This window comes from Protopterus annectens, chromosome 4.part0 (assembly GCF_019279795.1).
Source record: "Protopterus annectens isolate FY-2018-M chromosome 4.part0, PAN1.0, whole genome shotgun sequence".
Lineage (NCBI taxonomy): Eukaryota > Metazoa > Chordata > Ceratodontiformes > Protopteridae > Protopterus > Protopterus annectens.
The window spans coordinates 961792045-961816478 of NC_056733.1; positions in this window are offsets into that span (position 1 = coordinate 961792045).

Sequence of the window (24434 nt, forward strand, 5' to 3'; positions counted from 1 at the left end):
GTATTTTAAACAGAGGGGAAGCGCCAACATCCTGGAAGAAAACAGTTGTGGCTGTAATACCTAAAGATGGTAAAGAGCCATCAGACCCAGCTTCATACAGGACAATTTCAATTTTAAACCATGATTAAAAAGTCTTTATGTCTATAATAGAAAGAAAAGCAAATGTTTAGCCCATATTTATAGATATGGAGCAATGTGTCTTTTGGAGGGGATGCAAACATTTGACAACATTAATAGAACAATGATGATCCAGAGGGAAGCAGAATATAAGAAAATACCACTGTTGTTGGTGGGTCTTAATGCAAAGAAAGTATTCGACAGAGTAAGCTGGGATTTATGAGCAGGGCAATGGAAGCATTTGCATTCCCTGATGCAATAATAAGTTTAAATAAGAAGATATATGAGGAATCGGAGGCAAAAACTAAAGTGGGAGAATTCCTCTCTGACAATTTGTGTCTGAACAGAGGAAACAGACAGGGGTGTCCTCTTTCCCTTTGTTGTTTGCTTTATATTTACAGCCACTGGCAAAGAAAATAAGGGATTCAGGAATTCAAGGATATAAATGGTACGGTAATCAAGAAAAGTTGACTTTATTTGCAAACAATATTATTTTTGTACCTGATAAAACCAGAAAAGGACATTGCAGCATTGTGGAACATCTTGAAACAGTTTCAAGTATTTTGGAGATATAAAATTAATGAAGATAAAACAAAGGTTATAACCATAACCTATGTACCCACAAATGAGTTGGTCCAGCAATACCCATATTTAATGGGGCACAACAAAATTAAGTACTTAAGAGTATGGATTAAAAAGGATTCTGTTATGACAGATTGTGGGAAGAGACTAAACAAAAAATAATACAAAAACTGAAAAATTGGAAGCTTTTGTTTATGGATATAGATAGCAAGATCCCGGCAGTGAAAGTGTTTTTAGTCCCTTTAGTTTTACATACAGGTAGTGCATATTTTTATTAACCAGAGGAGAAGATGTGGGCTACAATTAATAAAGAGTTGAAGGAATTTATTTGGGAGGAGAAGAGGGAATGGATCAAATAGGATAAAATGATCCTTTCAAGAAAACAAGGAGGTTTAGGATTACCTGATTTGAAGGGATCTACACAGTTAAGGCTCATATACATAATATAAACAGAATGCTAGAATTCAAAGTAGAAAGGGGTGATGATGATGATGAAACGGGGAAAAACATAATAAGATTGTTAATAGCCTTCCAGTGAATCGGCAGAAACAGATTTATTTTTAGGAATTTGGAAAGAACAGAGGCTTGAATCAGGTCCGCTAGCTTGTCTTCAGATAGGAGTCACCAGCGGCATTTACGGTAAGGAAAATAATAACAAATGGTCAAATCTTCCTAAAAGTTTCTTTCAAAACACTTTTTTTTCTTAGAGGTTCCAGTGACAAGGGGGAGGTTGTATTTCATCTGGGCTAGATATATTTCTTGTCTGATTACATATATGCTTCCAGGAGCCAGAAAATATGACATTTTCATGCCTACAAAAGAAGTTTGTTGCTTTTAGAAATTGCTTCTTGGACGTGATGTTGGAAGTTAAGTTTAGGATCCAACAAAACTCTTAGCTATTTGAATGTTCATGTGGTTTCTGTGTATATGCAGTTGTTAACTTGGATTTTTCAGATTTTGGGTCTTGCATTAATTTTTGCTGTCCTCAAACAACATTGGATTAGCATTTTATAGTTAAGAAGGAGCTGTGTTTTTGTTTATCCAGGCTGATTGAAGGTGAAAGCCCTTTTTAAGCAGAGTTTTGATAACTAATTATGTAATCCAGATATAAAATTATTGAAATGTGACCAAGGAAAGAGGGACATTTATTTACAAATATTGAGAAGAAGAGCATATAGAGAACTGATCCTTCTGGTACAGCTTTATCTAAAAGGCGAAGTCTGAAGGAAAGAACGTGACTTTTACTTTGTAGCTCCTGTTAAAAGGAAGTATCTGAAGCTGTACGTTCTCTTGCTATTAGAACCAACAGAAAGAAGATAAGTATATAATAGATTGTGGTTGACCAGGTTAAGTGCCCTGGTAATGTCTATAAAGACAAACCTGGTTAGGTTACCTCTACTATGTAAATGAGAAAATAGTGCCTTAAGTTCAGGAGTGAGATGGATGACATCACATGGCCTAGTTAGTCTAGTGATTAGATAGAAAAACTTGTTTCTAAGTGAAGTCGCATGCATTTTTAAGAAGTTGGCAACTATTTCAGAGTCAGGACATTGTAGAAGAGGGTCCCAGTTAAGTTTCTTTTTTTTTAGTTTATTGATGTTATTTTATGAATTTAAATGGAAGATCATCTTCATTAGTTGTTTTTGAGGGATGTACCAACATGTGTGAACAGTTATGGGCACATTGACTCGGACGGTGAAGTTTACGAATGAAGATTATTTCTTATTAATAGATCCGGTAAGAAATGCTTTCCTAATTTTAAAGTGCGACAGATTGGTCTAAAACTTCATTAACTTTATATTTAACTGGCCCAAGGAAATAAATATTGATGCCTTTATAACTATTACTGAGGGAGGCTTTAGAAGGGAAGCAAATATATGCTTTATAAGGTTCTGGAATTTGTCGAAGGGAATCAGTGACCAAGTAGAAGTAAACATGAACAATCACTACTTACCTTTCTCTAGACTTCTGATTGAATGTGTATATACAGAATGTTAGTGAGTGCATTGTCTAGCAGTAAAAGATTGTGGGTAATTTTCTGTATCAGATTAGTTATCAATTAAATGAAACACACTGTGTAGACAGATCATGCAGCTGGTATTTCCTTAAACACGTTACAGTCAATAAGATTAATGTCTCCTAAGAGGACAAAAGTGATTTTGGTTAGCTATGGTTTACATGTTCTAGGGTTATTCACATAGTATGAGTAATAGCTGGTGGTAGGTTGTACATTACACTTAAGTATATTTTAGTTGTGTTTCATGTGCTTAAATAACCTAACTGGTTTAATAACTCTTCTCTGAGGCATCACTATTTCTGTTAAGTGGGCAGCTATCAGAGTTTTTAATTAAGTGCATTACACCCCCACTTATGTATTTCTTCTCAAATACAGCATAGTTGCCTAGGATATAGTTTAAAATAGATGATCTATTGTAAGATAGGCTTCAGAGGAACTTCTCAGTGCAATAAATCTGGACAAAGCCTAAAAAATGGGAAGATAAAGGCCGCAAAATAGAAACAGATTTAAAATATTGCTCTTATAAACTTGGTTTCTAGAAAAACAGGATTTGTGTCAGCATGAATTTTATGAAGGATATGAAGTCTGAAACTTATATGTATGTCCTTATTTAGTGATTTCAATCCTCAGTGATTTCCCAGAAAACTACAAATTTTCTGAGGAACAGCCCAAAAAATATGTAGCAAAAATCTGGGTGTTCTGTGAAAATCTGGATCGTTGAGAGGTATGCTAGGAATTCTGGGTGTTTGTGAAGAACCACGTTTCAGCTTTAATTTGTTACTGTTGTTTCAACCTGTTTGACTCAGAGGATTAAGTCTGAGAGTTACTAACACAGTGCTTCTGGTGTTCCAAGTTTATTCCCTCAGCCTCCATTTACCACATTGAACAGGTCCCTTAGCATTTCTAGGCTGAATTCAAAAAAACAGTCCATGTGGATCTGTGTTCTACCCAGTTATGAAATAATAAATAAATATAGTAACCTTCAGTCATGAAGCATGGCATTTAGATGACATATACTGACTTATTATTTAAAAGTATGTGTGCCTTGAGCAGAAAATGTTGTGATTAAATTACTTATCACTCTGAGATGTTCCAGTGGAGCTGAAGCATTGTTAAGCTTTTCTTGGCATTAATTGCATATGGTTTTAGGCTCAGAGTTTTTTCTCTGAGGGGGTTCTACTTAGGTTAAGTGTTGTTGAGATGTTGGCATTGATTGCGGGTGGTTTCAGGCTCTGGTGTGTATCTTTGAGAGGGTTCTAATTAAGTGAAGCATTGTTAAGATTTTACTAGCATTAACTGCTTGTGGTTTCAGGTTTGCAGTCAATATAATGACAAAATATGTGCTTTATAGGATATGTATTCCAGAAAACATGCAATATGTTAAATCAGGTTAAATGTGGGTACATGAACAGATTTGGTTAAATGAAGGAAATGATTGTACTGTGACGTTTGTACAACAGTCATGGACTGTGTTTGAATGCTAGTACATGTAGTAATAAGAACAGTGTAGAAACTTGTTTATTAACTTGTATATTATCATATGTCAGTTTGTTTTTTCAGGAAATAATGGTAAATATGTATTAATAAAAAAATGTTTTTGTCTTTTGTATTGGTTTAATGGTGTGCCGTTGCTTATGTGTTGGAATATACGTGTGTGTACGGTAATGATTAACATATTTATAGTCTTATTACTATCTTAGTGTTGAACGGCATTAATGCCATACAAGAACAGAAATAACAGGACCTATAATATCCTGATAATACAACTCTGTATATGGTTCAAAAATGTCACCAAATTACTCCAAGGCTAGGGGTGTTATACCAGCAGGAACAAGTAAGTAAAAACCAAAAAGCAGCGGTTGCTGGTATACACACGGCACAATCACAGTTCTTTCCAAAGTCTCTGTTCTCCACGATAAATGATCACCACGTTAAACAGTAGTAAAAAGTAAGATCCTTTTAATGACAGTAAGCGCTTTCGCCTTTCGGCTTCTTCAGACTGTATAACACATAATTACAGTTCAAACACTTATTTAAATACTCTAACGTTTGTTCTCATTGGTTAAAATTAACAGAACTCTATATAAAAAACATTTCGAATCTAACCGGAAGTCACTGAAATCTTTGCTAGTACATAAACATAACCATGCGCTCAGCAGCAATCTATCACTGAAACATTAAGTTAAAAGAACTGTTCAGTATCTAAATACATTTACCTTCATTTAATATAACAATAGATGTCATATTCAACGTTGTTGTTCCGACAACGTAACAGCTTCGTATTAATGCAATTTAAATGAAGGTAACAAAATTGAGTGCATCAATACATAAAACATGATGTCACTGCGTCAGGTGTTAAGAAATTGACGTTCAGAGTTTTTTCCCTGAGGGGGTTCTACTTAGGTTAAGTGTTGTTGAGATGTTGGCATTGATTGCGGGTGGTTTCAGGCTCTGGTGTGTATCTTTGAGAGGGTTCTAATTAAGCGAAGCATTGTTAAGATTTTACTAGCATTAACTGCTTGTGGTTTCAGGTTTGCAGTCAATATAATGACAAAATATGTGCTTTATAGGATATGTATTCCAGAAAACATGCAATATGTTAAATCAGGTTAAATGTGGGTACATGAACAGATTTGGTTAAATGAAGGAAATGATTGTACTGTGACGTTTGTACAACAGTCATGGACTGTGTTTGAATGCTAGTACATGTAGTAATAAGAACAGTGTAGAAACTTGTTTATTAACTTGTATATTATCATATGTCAGTTTGTTTTTTCAGGAAATAATGGTAAATATGTATTAATAAAAAAATGTTTTTGTCTTTTGTATTGGTTTAATGGTGTGCCGTTGCTTATGTGTTGGAATATACGTGTGTGTACGGTAATGATTAACATATTTATAGTCTTATTACTATCTTAGTGTTGAACGGCATTAATGCCATACAAGAACAGAAATAACAGGACCTATAATATCCTGATAATACAACTCTGTATATGGTTCACTTATACTAGTGAATAAAGTGCCACCATGACTGAACCTGCAGATTTAGTCATACTGCAACAGACATCACTTGTAGCAATACTGACAGGACCAGCAGCAACAGCAGCAAGAATGTCACAAATCTAGTGATGGAGAATGTGACACATCTAGTGATGCAGAATGTCACACACCTAGTGATGGAGAATGTGACACACCTAGTGGTGCAGAATGTCCCACACCTAGTGATGCAGAATGTCACACACCTAGTGGTGCAGAATGTCACACACCTAGTGGTGCAGAATGTGACACATCTAGTGATGCAGAATGTCCCACACCCAGTGATGGAGAATGTGACACACCTAGTGGTGCAGAATGTCCCACACCTAGTGATGCAGAATGTCACACACCTAGTGATGCACAATGTCGCATAACTAGTGATGCAGAATGTCACACACCTTGTGATGCAGAATGTCACACACCTAGTGATGGAGACTGTGACAACCTAGTGGTGTAGAATGTCACATAACTAGTGATGCAGAATGTCACACACCTAGTGATGCAGAATGTGACACATCTAGTGATGCAGAATTTCACACACCTAGTGATGCAGAATGTCACACATCTAGTGGTGCAGAATGTCACACACCTAGTGGTGCAGAATGTCACACATGTAGTGGTGCAGAATGTGACACATCTAGTGGTGCAAAAAGTCACACACCTAGTGATGCAGAATGTCACACACCTAGTGATGCAGAATGTGACGCATCTAGTGATGCATAAAGTCACACGCCTATTGATGCAAAATGTCACACACCAAGTGGTGCAGAATGTCACACACCTAGTGATGCAGAATGTGACACACCTAGTGGTGCAGGATGTCACAAACCTAGTAATGCAGAATGTCACACACCTAGTGATGCAGAATGTCACACACCTAGTGATGCAGGAAGTCACACACCTAGTGATGCAGAATGTAACACACCTAGTGGTGCAGAATGCCACACACCTAGTGATGCAGAATGTCACACACCTAGTGATGCAGAATGTGACACATCTAGTGATGCATAAAGTCACACGCCTATTGATGCAAAATGTCACACACCAAGTGGTGCAGAATGTCACACACCTAGTGATGCAGAATGTGACACACCTAGTGGTGCAGGATGTCACAAACCTAGTAATGCAGAATGTCACACACCTAGTGATGCAGAATGTCACACACCTAGTGATGCAGGAAGTCACACACCTAGTGATGCAGAATGTAACACACCTAGTGGTGCAGAATGCCACACACCTAGTGATGCAGAATGTCACACACCTAGTGGTGCAGAATGCCACACACCTAGTGATGCAGAATGTCATACACCTAGTGGTGCAGAATGTTACACATCTAGTGACACAGAATGTAACACACCTAGTGATTCAGAATGCTACTCACCTAGTGATGCAGAATTTCACACGCCTAGTGGTACAGAATGTCACACACTTAGTGATGCAGAATGTCACATAACTAGTGATGCAGAATGTCACACACCTAGTGATGCAGAATGTCACACATCTAGTGATGCAGAATGTCACACATCTAGTGATGCCAGGTCACAAAGGACAGGTGTCCCTTTAAGTCTTATAAGACATATCCTCAAGATCTGTTCACTGGGCATCTTTTGTCTGAGTGTATTTTTTGAGGCATTTGATGCTCAGGTATTGCATACTCTAATTATAACTAGTGTGGAGTCAGAGTTTACTGGTACAGAAAGAGTGAAATGTTAAATGTCCTTACAGGGACATTTTGCTATTTATCCTGAGTTAAAGTAATTCTGAAGTTAGTATTTATATGAAGGACAAGTGGGGATAGATGGAGCTTACTGTTTTGCTGAAAAAATATTTTTTATTCTTTTTATCAGGTTCATATTTTGAAACCAAGTAACTATATGCTTCTCTATTACTACTGTGAGTTATACACCCATGAAGTTTTGTTTCAAAGAATCATAATAACTACAAATATGAGCACTTTATACCATGGCAACTCTGGAGACACATCACCACATCAACATCCATCACAGTGGTTGCAGTTGCCAAAGACCCAGATTCCACAGAAGTGGACTCCAGACTGCCACTAGCAGAATGCCTCCCAGAATAGTACATCACGTGTTGTCTGTCCTGTAATTCTACTACACATATGTGGTGATATGACTGCTGCAGGCTGATACAAAGCTAGAAATTTGTATTGACTGCATCATAGTAACACTTGATATCTAGTGCATCCTTGTGGTAACATCATAAACCACTGTTTTCAGTGCATGAGATGTCTGTAAGGCAGTGTAACCTCTGCAGCAGAAGCCGTGGATGCTATAAATGGTACTCATAGTATTATAATTCCTGCTGTAAGCACGTGTCAAAGCTGTATGTGAAACCTGCTGTATCACAGCAAGGTGTTCCTATTTATCTACACAGAACCAATGTCCTTGGCAATGTGGATATTACATTAGATTTCCACACCTTTTCAAGAATACGCTGTGACAAACAGAATGTGACCACTGTTACATAACATAACAACTATCTGTCACAACACTCACTTCTGCCATTTTGTGTGCCTCACCACAGCATCACCATCCTTTGTCACTGCATGACTTCCTTAATAGTGGTAACTCTACAAAAGATGGCAATGAAGTCATACTAGCATCAGTAGTGTTAAGCATGTTGACAAATAGTGTATGAACAGCTGTGCCAAACAATAACAGGTATATTTCACACATACACAAATATGGCATATGGCACCATCATCAATATTATCCTCTACACCAGTGATACACACTTCAAGGATAAGGCTCATTCTTCCTCTTTGTAACCTCCACTTTCAGTTTATTTTTTTCCAGCTGTGATCTGTAACATTGAAGAATAAAGCACTGATGGACACTTCAAAAACCTGCAAATATAAAGAGTGGCATCTATATGTGTCATTTATGTGAACACGTGCCAACAGACAGTATCCAGTGGAGTCAGGGGTATTCTCTGTCTGAATGTATCACTGTTACTATGTATAAAAACTGCAACAAGAGCATTATGTATGTATGTATGCATTAAGAGGTAACTGCAATGAGTTGCAAACAGTGTTCCATGTACACATATGCAGTATGAGGCAACTGCAATGAGATGTAAACAGTGTTCCATGTGCATGTATGCATTAAGAGGTAACTGCAATGAGTTGCAATCAGTGTTACATGTGCATGTATGCATTATGAGGTATCTGCAATGAGATATAAACAGTGCTCCATGTGCACATATGCATTATGATGTAACTGCAATGAGTTGCAAACAGTGTTCCATGTACATGTATGCATTATGAGGTAACTGTAATGAGATGTAAACAGTGTTCCATGTGCACATATGCATTATGAGGTAACTCCAATGAGATGTAAACAGTGTTCCATTTGCATGTATACATTATGAGACAACTGCAATGAGATATAGACAATGTTACATGTGCATGTATGCTTTATGAGGTAACTGCAATGAGATGTATACAGTGTTCCAGTTGCATATGCATTATGAGGTAACTATAGTGAGATGTAAATAGTGTTCCATGTGCATGTATGCATTATGAGGTAATTGCAATGATATATAAACAGTGTTCCATGTGCATGTATGCATTATGTGGTAACTGCAATGAGATGTATACAGTGTTCCAGTTGCATGTATGCATTATGAGGTAACTATAGTGAGATGTAAATAGTGTTCCATGTGCATGTTTGCATTATGAGGTAACTGCAATGATATATAAACAGTGTTCCATGTGCATGTATGAATTACAAGGTAACTGCAATGAGAATTAAATAGTGTTCCATGTGCATCTATGTAGCATTGTCCATACTCAGGCTTGTGTTTTGGGCCTGGTTGTTTGCTAGCAGAGGTTGTGTGTCTGAGCACGTCCCAGGTCATCATAGCTTAGCCAAGGCCAGTATAGCATTTCAGTGAGAGTGAATTGTTTATGGTCATTGGTTGACTGGGGTTGCCTGGACTACGCCTTGGAAAAAGCACCTCATTGGTTCTTTCAAGCTTTTTTTAAAGTTGTTTCAGGTTTCAACTTTGTTACTTAAGAAGTTAACTTGTGACTGTTTCTGCCGTTTCACACTGAGCTAATCGGAAGAAGTTGGAGGAAGGGTTCTGAGCTAACGAATCTGAGATATATAACATTAAGTATCCTGTTTTTTGCTTATTTCTGAGTTATTTATAGCACTTTTATTGTACGCACTGTGTGAGCGGTATTAAGTAGAATTTTCTACAATTGTTAAGCATCTGGTTGGGTTTGTTTGTTCTGATTTTTGTTTCCCACTCTCCCTCCCTCTTGGTATCTTTATTTTATACTTGGTGGCTTTGCAGTTGTCCACCACTACTGTAAATTTGATCTGGGACACCCCTCTCAGTCTAGTGTCATTACCTCATTGTACCTATTCCAAGGAGAACATTTGAGATGGCCAACCCAGTTAGCTTCTGCTCCTCCTTTCCCCTTTCCCCTTTCCACTTTACAAAAAAAAAATCTAAGCTTGTTTCCTGCCTTTCCTATAAGTTGTCTAGTCCAGATATAGATTTGCTGTATCCAGGACTGTTTGCAAGCTTCTGAGCCCCAAGCCTTTCTGTGTTGGAGGGAAGCCTTCTAGCTTAATTTTGTTTCTTAGAACTAGCCAGTTTTCTAGTTTCAGCACTCAAATCTGTTTCTTTGAGCTCAGCACTTGTTCATAACTCATTGTAGGCACTAAATAAGGTAAAAATCACTGCAGCACTCAACTTTCCTCACTTGTCTAGAGGAAAACAGTTTTTAGTACTTAATAAATAAGCACCTATCCAGGCATGTCTAAGGGTCAGCTCCCAATGTTTTTTCCTGTCTACCTGATGAATCTGGGCATCTAGGGGCAATGCAGCAATTGCATCATGTACATAGACAACCCTCTTCTTCTACCACCCAACACTACAATCTGTGAGAGATGCACTTATATAACCAAACTGGAAGCAAAGCTGTCTTCACCCAGGACTGGACTAGACAGTCAAGAGAGAAGGTAAACACTTGCACCACACCACACTCATCACATAGTCCCTCAAAACCTACACCACCAAAACACACACATAGAAACACAAAACACACACCTACATTCATGGAGGCTCTCAAAAAAAATCTACCCAAGCAACAGGGACCTCCAAAGCAGAAACATAAGCAACCTCCACCCCCCAACACAACCCAAATGACGCATAGCCCACAAACTCAGTGTGCCACTTAACCACAGCCAATAAGGCATGACAACATACCCAACACTCTAGTCATAGGTGACTCTATAGTCAGGCACACTGATGTTCAGCTCACCAGGCTAAACAAGGAGAAAGTTACTGTCAGCTGCCTGTCGGATGCCAGGATATGCCACATAAAGTACACACTCAGGTCACTCCACAACAAGTACAAATATGACTCTGTCATTGTCCATGTTGGTGTGAATGACCTGAGATGTACCTCCCTAGATTACATAAAAAGAGACATGGAGGAGGTTTCTGATCTTGTAGCCCAGGCAGATATGACCCTAGCCCTGAGTAGCATCCTGCCATCACCCAGAATGATACCACAGTACAAGGACAAAATGATTGACTTCAACAATTGGCTAAGCTTCTGGTGTCATTCTAAGGGGATCCAGTATCTGCCTGCCTGGGATGACATGATCGACAAACCATGATGCTTTGCCAGAGATGGCCTGCACCTGTCTCCCTTGGGATTCTGGATACTGGCTAAGGCTCTTACCACCCCTATAGTGCCTTTTTTAGGCAAGATTCAAAATGCCAAATTCACCACCGTAACAGGTACAAACAAGCAAAATTTGGGGGTAATGCTACTCAATGTTAGAAGTCTAAACCTCAAAATGCACTCACTTGAGGTACTCCTTAAAATGGAGAACAGTGACATCTGTGCAGTGACAGAGACCTGGTTCATGGCTCCAGACAGCACCCCTGCATTACCAGGCTATAATTCATACCACACCTTTCGGCCACCTAACTTGGACTGAAGCACTAAAGGTGGAGGCATGTCAATATTCATTAAGGATATCCACACCTCCAGGCTAGTTGCTCAGCATAATGCAGCTGAGATTATCCAACTGCAACTAACACTGGGCAAGACCGCAATGCAAATTGTAGCTTGCTACAGATCCCCCACCACGCCCCAGGATTCCCACTCCTCATTTCTTGATACACTGGAAAATATTAGGGTACAACCTAACACCCTAATAATGGGCGATTTCAACTACCCCACCATTAACTGGCAAAACTACTCATGTACCAACTCTTGTGCTCAACGTTTTCTGGAATTCATAAATTCTAATGCCTTGGATCAACTTAGCCACACCCCCACCAGGGGCAGCAATATCCTAGACCTGGTCATTACCAACATGGGCAACAGGGTTTCACACCAGAGGCCAAATCCTCGTTGGTCAGATCCGACCACAAGCAAATCACCCTAGACATCCACATCCCAGCCCCACCCCACATTAGGGAAACCACTGTAAAAAATTTCTCCAAAGCCAACTTCACACTTCTTAAGACAGAAGTGGCAAACTTCACAACACCCATGCTGACAGACAGTAGAGATACGACTTCTGAATCCTATACAATTGCACATTATAAGCACTTACACGAGTTCATGGATCATGCAATCCCTAACAGAACCAAGATGCTATCCTCCAAAAAAAGAAAGCCAATCTGGTGGTCCCCTGCTACAAACAAACTCTACAACAGAAGAAAGAAACTGTTGCAAAAAAGAGTAAAATCCCATGATTGGAGGAACTCTGTGGTCAGCCTCAGTAAGCTGAGATCCCTCATAAAATCCTCAAAAGCTAGTTGCGAAAACAAAATTGCCAATGATTCTAAAGACAACCACAAATCATTCTATAGCTATGTCAAGAATCTCAATGGCAACACTCAGATCTGCTCTGAGTTACAGTACAATGGCACTAAATATACAGAACCAACTGATATTGCCAACATACAGCAGATAGATTCAATGCTAACTTTACCCCTCTCTCACCCCCTAAAGGGCCCATCTCTATACCAGAAGAATGCAAAGTACCTGTAATCATGGCTGCACAGGTAAAAAATACACTCTCCGAAGCCAAGAACACAGCATCCATGGGACCTGACAACATCGCATGCTGCATTCTACATGAACTACAGAATGAACTGGCACCCCACCTAAGTACCATGTTCAATCATAGCCTCACCTCAGGCTTTGTGTTCACTGAATGGTGCACAGCAACGGTTATCCCACTCCACAAAGGGGGAGCCACCATGGACCCCAGGAACTACCGCCCCATTAGCCTGCCGAGCCTGGTCTGCAAGGCTATGGAGCATATCATCATGGAACTTATAAACAATGACATTGGTAATCTCCAAACTCTGGACCTTACCCAATTTGGGTTTGTAAAAGGCAGATCATGTCTCCTAAACCTAATAGACTTCTTTGAAGCAGTCACCAAAGCTGTAGATGAGATTAAGGTGGTACACACAGCCTATCTAGATCTCGCCAAGGCTTTCAACACCATTCCCCACTCTGGAATTATAGACAAACTCACTAAACTAGGTATAAATCCCTATGTCACAAGATGGGTTGCTGAATGGCTCACTGACTGAACCCACACTGTGAAAGTAGCAGACTCTAAAACCAACTTCAGACCAGTGACAAGTGGAGTACCACAGGGTTCAGTCCTAAGTCCTCTCCTGTTAGGTATCTACTTCTCTGAAGTACAGGCTAACACAGAAGGTCTTTGCCTAACAAAGTTCGCAGATGACTGCAAACTAGGAGCCATAATCAAATCTCCTAACGATGTGGACATCCTACAAAAGGGCCTCACTGAAACAGATGCCTGGTGTCATAGCCATGGCCTCAAGCTCAATGCCAAAAAGTGCATTGTCATCCCTTTTGGTAAAAACTCTGTACCCATGAACTACCACATAGGTGGTAGTCTACTTAACCCAGAAAGTGTGATAAGAGACCTTGGGACACAGGTGGACAGTAGTCTCTCATTTGATAATCACATCGCCACAGTAGTCAGGAAATCCTTCTATGTGGCACACCTCATTACAAAAGGTTTCTCATCCAGGAAAAAAGAGGTCATTGTTCCCCTCTACTCATCACTCATTAGACCCATTATAGAGTACAGCGCCCCTTTTGGTATGTACCTCACAAGACATCTACAACAACTGGAAAGGCCACAGAAATACCTCACAAAGAGGATTACTGGTCTCAAAAAGATGCCCTACACAGCCTGTCTCAAAAAACTCCAGCTTTACTCTGTCGCATATCGTCTACTCAAAGGCGATCTCTGCCTAACATACAAAGTTATGTCAAGCCCAGAGCTGTTGGATATGCTCCATGTAAAGACGTCTCAATCCCTCCAAGATACATGCTTTAGGGACCTAAACCTTGTCACCACAATAAACAGAACATGCTGGTGGGATAGATTCCTGTCTCAGAGACTTCCCATACTCTGGAACAAACTGCCTATCTATATCAAACAAAGCTCTCCATTAGCACTCTTCAAGAAAAATCTTGATGATTGGATGGGAGATAGGAAATTCACCCCAGGGATCACTTCTGTGGCTCTGCTTGACAGGGGCACAGGAAATAATTTTCTTGGGTGGCAAAAGCCAGGGTAATATTTGGCTAAGCTTATATAGGCCCTAGGGCCAATAGCTTAGTACCTACCTATGAACCGATGAACCTATGCCTTATGAGGTAACTGCAATGAGATGTAAACAGTGTTCCATGTGCATCTATGCATTATGAGGTAACTGCAATGAGATGTAAACAGTGTTCCATGTGCATGTATGTATTATGAGATAACTGCAATGAGATGTTAACAGTGTTCCATGTGCACAAATGGATTATGAGGTAACTGCAATGAGCTGTAAACAGTGCTCCATCTGCACATATGCATTATGAGGTAACTGCAATGCGAATTAAACAGTGCTCCATGTGCATCTATGCCTTATGAGGTAACTGCAATGAGATATAAACAGTGTTCCATGTGCATCTATGCATTACAAGGTAACTGCAATGAGATGTAAACAGTGTTCCATGTGAATGTACACATTATGAGGTAACTGCAATGAGATGTAAGCAGTGGTCCATGTGCATGTATGCATTATGAGGTAACTACAATGAGATATAAACAGTGTTCCATGTGCACGTATGCATTATAAGGTAAGTGCAATGAGAGGTAAACAGTGTTCCATGTGCATGTATGCATTATGAGGTAACTGCAATGAGATGTAAACAGTGTCCAATGTGCATGTATGCATTAAGTGGTAACTGCAATGAGAGGTAAACAATGTTCCATGTGCATGTATGCATTAAGAGGTAAATGCAGTGAGATGTAAACAGTGTTCTATGTGCACGTATGCATTATGAGGTAACTGCAATGAGATGTAAACAGTGGTCCAAGTGCATGTATGCATTATGAGGTCACTGCAATGAGATGCATTATGTATGCATGTATGCATTATGCGGTAACTGCAATGAGATGTAAACAGTGTTCCATGTGCACATATGCATTATGAGGTAACTGCAATGAGATGTAAACAGTGTTTCATGTGCATGTATGCATTTTGAGGTAACTGCAATGAGATGTAAATACTGTTCCATGTGCATAAATGCATTATGAGGTAACTACAATGAGATGTAAGCTGTGGTCCATGCACAATTATGCATTATGAGGTAACTGCAATGAGATGTAAACAGTGTTCCAAGTGTATGTGTGTATGCATTATGAAGTAACTGCAATGAGATGTAAACAGTGTTCCATGTGCATATATGCATTATGACATAACTGCAATGAGATGTAAACAGTGTTTGATGGGCATCTATGCATTAAGAAGTAACTGCAATGAGATGTGAAAAGTGTTGAATGTGCATCTATGCATTATGCAGTAACTACAATGAGATGTAAACAGTGTTCCATTTGCACGTATGCTTTATAAGGTCAATACACTGAGATGTAAACAGTGTTCCATGTGCATGTGTGCATTATGAGGTAACTGCAATGAGATTTAAACAGTGTTCCATGTGCACATATGCATTATGAGGTAACTGCAATGAGATGTAAACAGTGTATAGGGGTTCCACAGGGGTCTATCCTAGGTCTTCTACTGTTTTCCATATTTATTAATGACCTTCATCTAGCCACTCCTCTATCAACTTGCATTCAATACGCAGATGACACCACCGTCATTTGCTCTGCCCCAACACAATCCGAACTTCACTCACTCACACAAAAAACCTTTACAACCATTGAGCATTGGTTCTCTAACCATTGTCTCCTTCTCAACCCTAAGAAAACCAAACTCCTACTTTTTACACCCACTCATATGTCTCCCTCCCTTAGCTTCATACTTACATCCAATAACGTTACCCTTATCTCTCCAGACCATACCACCAAACTCTTAGGTATTACAAACGACAATCAACTAAAATTTGACAACCATATAAACGCTACAATTAAATCTACCAACAGAAAACTAGGATCTCTGTATAGAATCAAATCTTTCCTAACTCCTGAAGCCAGAACTACTATAGCTAGAACCCACTTAATCTCTACCCTATTATATGCCTCTCCCATCTATACTAAGCTCTCTAAGTACAAGCTTAACAAACTATCTACAGCCTATAACAATATTGTCATATTTGCCACAAACTCTCCATATAGGACTCATCACTGTCAAAACCTAAAAAAACTAGGCTGGGTAGAGCTACCTCACCTAATATCATTCAACCAACTCACTATTGCCCACAAAGCCCTTTACCACCCTGACAATACTCCAATGCTCTCCACCCTCATAAAGCCATATAACAATCTGAGGAATCTACGCTCATCCAACAAAATACTGATTCATACTTCTTTATCTAATAACTTAGCAGGTAATTCCTTATTCTCCAACTCAGTGTGTAAAATATGGAACCAACTACCAATTGACCTTACTTGCCTTACATCTCTCCCACTATTCAAAACCAACCTAAAACTCTTCCTTTCCAACCACTGGCTGTGCTCTTGCCATAATCCTGACTAACCTTTTCTTTTCTTTTTCCATATTATCTGCTTGCTCCACCACCCATCCTTCTTCTTACTTCCTTCTCTTGCATTTTAAATCTCCTCTCCAAGCTGAGTGCTTTTCCCATCATAAAAATAAGTTATGCCTCAACTATTCTTGCAGTGCAATTGTGTATGTTAATTCTTACCTTATCTTCTGTCCAAGCTAGCAAACTATTTAAATCCCATACTCAATGTAGCAGGCTGTAATTGTATGTTTATTCTAACATATCTTTTTATTTTATTTGATTTGATTTTTTAAAGTATTAATTTAGTATTGTAGCAGAGCTTTTCTCCTCGGGCCTCCACTGAAAATGGACATGTATCCAGCTGGACTAGCCCGGTTAACAAATGTAAAATAAAAATAAATAAATAAATAAATAAGTATGCATTAGGAGGTAACTGCAATGAGATGTAAACAGTGTTCCATTTGCATGTATTCATTATGAGAAAACTGTAATGAGATATAAACAGTGTTCCATCTGCCTGTATGCATTATGAGGTAACTGCAATAACATGTAAACAGTGTTCCATGTGAACGTATGAATTATGAGCTCATTGCAATGAGATGTAAATAGTGTTCCTTGTGCATCTATGCATTATGAGGTAACTGCAATGAGATGTAAATAGTGTTCCTTGTGCATCTATGCATTATGAGGTAACTGCAATGAGATGTAAATTGTGCTCTATGTGCATGTATGCATTATGAGGTAACTGCAATGAGATGTAAATAGTGCTCCATGTGCATGTATGCATTTTGAGGTAACTGCAGTGAGATGTAAATAGTGTTCCTTGTGCATCTATGCAGTATGAGGTAACTGCAATGAGATGTAAATAGTGTTCCATGTGCATGTATGTATTATGAGGTAACTGCAATGAGATGTGAACAGTGTTCCATTTACACGTATGCGTTACATGGCAACTGCAATGATATGCATTATGTATGCATTATGAGGTATCTGCAATGAAATGTAAAAAGTGTTCCATGTGCATGTATGCATTATGAGGTAACTGCAATGAGATGCAAATAGTGTTCCATGTGCATGTATGGATTATGAGGTAACTGCAGTGAGATGCAAACAGTGTACCATGTGCACGTATGCAGTATGAGGTAACTGCTATGAGATGAATACAGTGTTTCAAGTGCTCATATGTATTCTGAGGTAACTGCAATGAGATATAAACAGTGTTCCATGTGCACATATGCATTACAAGGTAACTGCAATGAGATGTAAACAGTGTTCCGTGTGCATGTATGCATTATGAGATAACCGCAATGAGATGAAAATAATGTTTCATGTGCATGTATGCAGTATGAGTTAACTGCAGTGAGATGTAAACAGGACTCCAAGTGCTTGTATGCATTATGAGGAAAATGCAATGAGATATAAACAGTGTTCTATGTGCACGTATGCATTATGAGATAACTGCATTGAGATATAAACAGTGTTTCATGTGCATGTATTCATTATGAGGTAACTGCAATGAGATGTAAACAGTGTTCTATGTGCACACATGCACTATGAGGTAACTGCAATGAGATGTAAACAGTGTTCCATGTGCATGTATGCATTATGGGATAACTGCAAAGAGATGTAAGCAGGGTTCCATGTGCATGTATGCAATATGAGGTAACTGCAATGAGATGCAAACTGTGTTCCATATGCATGTATGCATTATTAGGCTAATGCAATGAGATGCATTATGTATGCATGTATGCAGTATGAATTAACTGCAATGAGATGCAAATAGTGTTCAATGTGCATGTACCGTATGCATTATGAGGAAACCGCAATGAGATGTAATCAGAGTTCCATGTGTATGTATGCATTATGATGCAACTGCAATGACATGTAACCAGTGTTCCATGTGCACATGTTCATTATGAGATAACTGGAATGAGATATAAACAGTGCTCAATGTGCATGTATGCATTATGAGGTAACTGCAATGAGATGTAAACAGTGTTCCATGTGCATATATGCATTATGACATAACTACAATGAGATGTAATCTGTGGTCCATGTGCAATTATGCATTATGAGGTAACTGCAATGAGATGTAAACAGTGTTCCAAGTGTATGTATGCATTATGAAGTAACTGCAATGAGATGTAAACAGTGTTCCATGTGCATGTATGCATTATGACATAACTGCAATGAGATGTAAACAGTGTTTGATGGGCATCCATGCATTAAGAAGTAACTGCAATGAGATGTAAAAAGTGTTGAATGTGCATCTATGCATTATGCGGTAACTACAATGAGATGTAAACAGTGTTCCATTTGCACGTATGCTTTATGAGGTCAATGCACTGAGATGTAAAAAGTGTTCCATGTGCATGTATGCATTATGAGGTAACTGCAATGAGATTTAAACAGTGTTCCATTAACTGCAATGAGATTTAAACAGTGTTCCATTTGCATGTATGCATTATGAGAAAACTGTAATGAGATATAAACAGTGTTCCATCTGCCTGTATGCATTATGAGGTAACTGCAATGACATGTAAACAGTTTTCCATGTGAACGTATGAATTATGAGCTCATTGCAATGAGATGTAAATAGTGTTCCTTGTGCATCTATGCATTATGTGGTAACTGCAATGAGATGCATTATGTATGCATGTATGCATTATGAGGTAACTGCAATGAGATGTAAATTGTGCTCTATGTGCGTGTATGCGTTATGAGGTAACTGCAATTAGATTTAAATAGTGTTCCATGTGCATGTATGCATTTTGAGGTAACTGCAATGACATGTAAACAGTGTTCCATGTGCATATATGCATTATGATGTAACTGCAATGAGATTTAAACAGTGCTCCATGTGCATGTATGTATTATGAGATAACTGCAATGAGATGTAAACAGTGTTCCATTTACACGTATGCGTTACATGGTAACTGCAATGATATGCATTATGTATGCATGTATGCATTATGAGGTATCTGCAATGAAATGTAAAATCTGTTCCATGTGCATGTATGCATTATGAGGTAACTGCAATGAGATGCAAATAGTGATCCATGTGCATGTATGCATTATGAGGTAACTGTAGTGAGATGCAAATAGTGTACCATGTGCGCGTATGCAGTATGAGGTAACTGCTATGAGATGAATACAGTGTTTCAAGTGCTTGTATGTATTATGAGGTAACTGCAATGAGATATAAACAGTGTTCCATGTGCACATATGCATTATGAGGTAACTGAAATGAGATGTAAACAGTGTTCCGTGCGCATGTATGCATTATGAGATAACTGCAATGCAATGTAAACAGTGTTCCATGTGAATGTACACATTATGAGGTAACTGCAATGAGATGTAAGCAGTGGTCCATGTGCATGTATGCATTATGAGGTAACTGCAATAAGATATAAACAGTGTTCTATGCGCACGTATCCATTATAATATAAGTGCAATGAGAGGTAAACAGTGTTCCATGTGCATGTATGCATTATGAGTTAACTGCAATGAGATGTAAACAGTGTCCAATGTGCATCTATGCATTAAGTGGTAACTGCAATGAGAGATAAACAATGTTCCATGTGCATGTATGCATTATGAGGTAAATGCAATGAGATGTAAACAGTGTTCTATATGCATGTATGCATTATGAGATAACTGTAATGAGATGTAAACAGTGTTTCATGTGCATGTATGCATTTTGAGGTAACTGCAATGACATGTAAACAGTGTTCCATGTGAACGTATGAATTATGAGCTCATTGCAATGAGATGTAAATAGTGTTCCTTGTGCATCTATGCATTATGTGGTAACTGCAATGAGATGCATTATGTATGCATGTATGCATTATGAGGTAAATGCAATGAGATGTAAACAGTGCTCTATATGCATGTATGCATTATGAGGTAACTGCAATGAGATGTAAACAGTGTTCCAAGTGCATGTATGCATTATGAGGTCACTGCAATGAGATGCAAACAGTGTTTCATGTGCATGTATGCATTCTGAGGTAACTGCAATGAGATGTAAACAGTGTTCCATGTGCATGTATGTATTATGAGGTAACTACAATGAGATGTAAGCTGTGGTCCATGTGCAATTATGCATTATGAGGTAACTGCAATGAGATGTAAACAGTGTTCCAAGTGTATGTATGCATTATGAAGTAACTGCAATGAGATGTAAACAGTGTTCCATGTGCATGTATGCATTATGACATAAGTGCAATGAGATGTAAACAGTGTTCGATGGGCATCTATGCATTAAGAGGTAACTGCAATGAGATGTTAAAAGTGTTGAATGTGCATCTATGCATTATGTGGTAACTACAATGAGATGTAAACAGTGTTCCATGTGCAGTATGCATTAGGAGGTAACTGCAATGAGATGTAAACAGTATTCCATTTGCATGTATGCATTATGAGAAAACTGTAATGAGATATAAACAGTGTTCCATCTGCCGGTATGCATTATGAGGTAACTGCAATAACATTTAAACAGTGTTCCATGTGAACATATGAATTATGAGCTCATTGCAATGAGATGTAAATAGTGTTCCTTGTGCATCTATGCATTAGGTGGTAACTGCAATGGGATGCATTATGTATGCATGTATGCATTATGAGGTAACTGCAATGAGATGTAAATTGTGCTCTGTGTGCATGTATGCATTATGAGGTAACTGCAATGAGATGTAAATAGTGTTCCATGTGCATGTATGCATTTTGAGGTAACTCCAATGAGATGTAAACAGTGTTCCATGTGCATGTATGTATTATGAGGTAACTGCAATGAGATGTAAACAATGTTCCATTTACACGTATGCATTACATGGTAACTGCAATGATATGCATTATGTATGCATGTATGCATTATGAGGTATCTGCAATGAAATGCAAATAGTGTTCCATGTGCATGTATGCATTATGAGGTAACTGCAGTGAGATGCAAATAGTGAACCATGTGCACGTATGCAGTATGAGGTAACTGCTATGAGATGAATAAAGTGTTTCAAGTGCTCGTATATATTATGAGGTAACTGCAATGAGATGTAAACAGTGTTCCATGTGCACATATGCATTATGAGGTAACTGCAATGAGATGTAAACAGTGTTCCATGTGCACGTATGCATTATGAGGTAATTGCAATGAGATGTAAACAGTGCTGCATGTGCATGTATGCAGTATGAATTAACTGCAATGAGATGCAAATAGTGTTCAATGTGCATGTATGCATTATGAGGTAACTGCAGTGAGATGCAAATAGTGAACCATGTGCACGTATGCAGTATGAGGTAACTGCTATGAGATGAATAAAGTGTTTCAAGTGCTCGTATGTATTATGAGGTAACTGCAATGAGATGTAAACAGTGTTCCATGTGCACATATGCATTACGAGGTAACTGCAATGAGATGTAAACAGTGTTCCATGTGCATGTATGCATTATGAGATAACTGCAATGAGATGTAAACAATGTTTCATGTGCATGTATGCAGTATGAGGTAACTGCAGTGAGATGTAAACAGGACTCCAAGTGCTTGTATGTATTATGAGGAAAATGCAATGGGATATAAACAGTGTTCTATGTGCACGTATGCATTATGAGGTAACTGCATTGAGATGTAAACAGTGTTCCATGTGCATGTATTCCTTATGAGGTAACTGCAATGAGATGTAAACAGTGTTCCATGTGCAGACATGCATTATGAGGTAACTGCAATGAGATGTAAACAGTGTTCCATGTGCATGTATGTATTATGAGATAACTGCAATGAGATGTAAGCAGGGTTCCATGTGCATGTATGCAGTATGAGGTAACTGCAATGAGATGCAAACTGTGTTCCATATGCATGTATGCATTATTAGGCTAATGCAATGAGATGCATTATGTATGCATGTATGCGTTATGAATTAACTGCAATGAGATGCAAATAGTGTTCCATGTGCATGTACTGTATGCATTATGAGGAAACTGCAATGAGATGTAATCAGTGGTTCTACGTGTATGTGTGCATTATGAGGTAACTGCAATGGCATGTAAACAGTGTTCCATGTGCACATGTTCATTATGAGATAACTGGAATGAGATATAAACAGTGATCAATGTGCATGTATGCATTATGAGGTAACTGCAATGAGATCCGAACAGTGTTCTATGTGCACATATTCATTACTAGGTAAATACAGTGAGATATAAACAGTGTTCCATGTGCAGATATGCATTATTAGGTAACTGCAATGAGATGCATTATGCATGCATGAATACATTATGAGGTAACTGCAAAGAGATTTAAATAGTGTTCCATATGCATGTACTGTATGCATTTAGAGGTAACCGCAATGAGATGTAAATAGTGTTCCATGTGCATGTATGCATTATGAGGTAACTGCAATGACTTGTAAACAGTGTTCAAGATGCACGTACGCATTATGAGGTAACCGCAATGAGATGCAAACAGTGTTTCATATGCATGTATGTATTATGAGGTAACTACAATGAGATGTAAGCTGTGGTCCATGTGCATGTATGCATTATGAGGTAACTGCAATGAGATGTAAACAGTGTTCCAAGTGTATGTATGCATTATGAAGTAACTGCAATGAGATGTAAACAGTGTTCCATTTTTATGTATGCATTATGAGGTCATTGCAATGAGATGTAAACAGTGTTCCATGTGCATGTATGCATTATGAGGTCAATGCAATGAGATTTAAACAGTGTTCCATGTCATGTATGCATTATGAGAAAACTGTAATGAGATATAAACAGTGTTCCATGTGCATGTATGCATTATGAGGTAACTGCAATGATATGTAAACAGTGTTCCATGTGCACGTATACATTATGATGTAACTGCAATGAGAAGTAAACAGTGTTCAAGTGCATGTTTGCATTATGAGGTAACTGCAATGAGATGTAAACAGTGTTCCATGTGCAAGTATGCATTATAACATAACTGTAATTTGATGTAAACAGTGTTCCATGTGCATGTATGAATTATGAGGTAACTGGACTGAGATGTAAACAGTATTCCACGTGCACGTTTGCATTATGAGGTAACTGCAATAAGATGTAAACATTGTTCCATGTGCACATATGCATTATGAGGTAACTGCAATGAGGTGCAAACAGCGTTCTATATGCATTTATGCATTTTTAGGTAAATGCAATGAGATTCATTACGTATGCATGCATGCGTTATGAATTAACTGCAATGAGATGTAAATAGTGTTCCATGTGCATGTACTGTATGCATTATGAGAAAACCACAATGAGGTGTAAATTGTGTTCCATTTGCATGCATGCATTATGAGGTAACTGCAATGAGATATAAAAAGTGTTCTATGTACACATATGCATTTAGAGGTAACTGTAATGAGATGTAAACAGTGTTCAATGTGCATCTATGCATTATGCGGTAACTGCAATGAGATGCAAACAATGTTCCATATGCATGTATGCATTATTAGGTAAATGCAATGAAATGTATTATGTATGTATGTATGCATTATGAATTAACTGCAATGAGATGCAAATAGTGTTCCATGTGAATGTACTGTATGCATTATGAGGAAACACCAATGAGATGTAATCAGTGTTCCACATGTAAGTATGCATTATGAGGTAACTGCAATGACATGTAACCAGTGT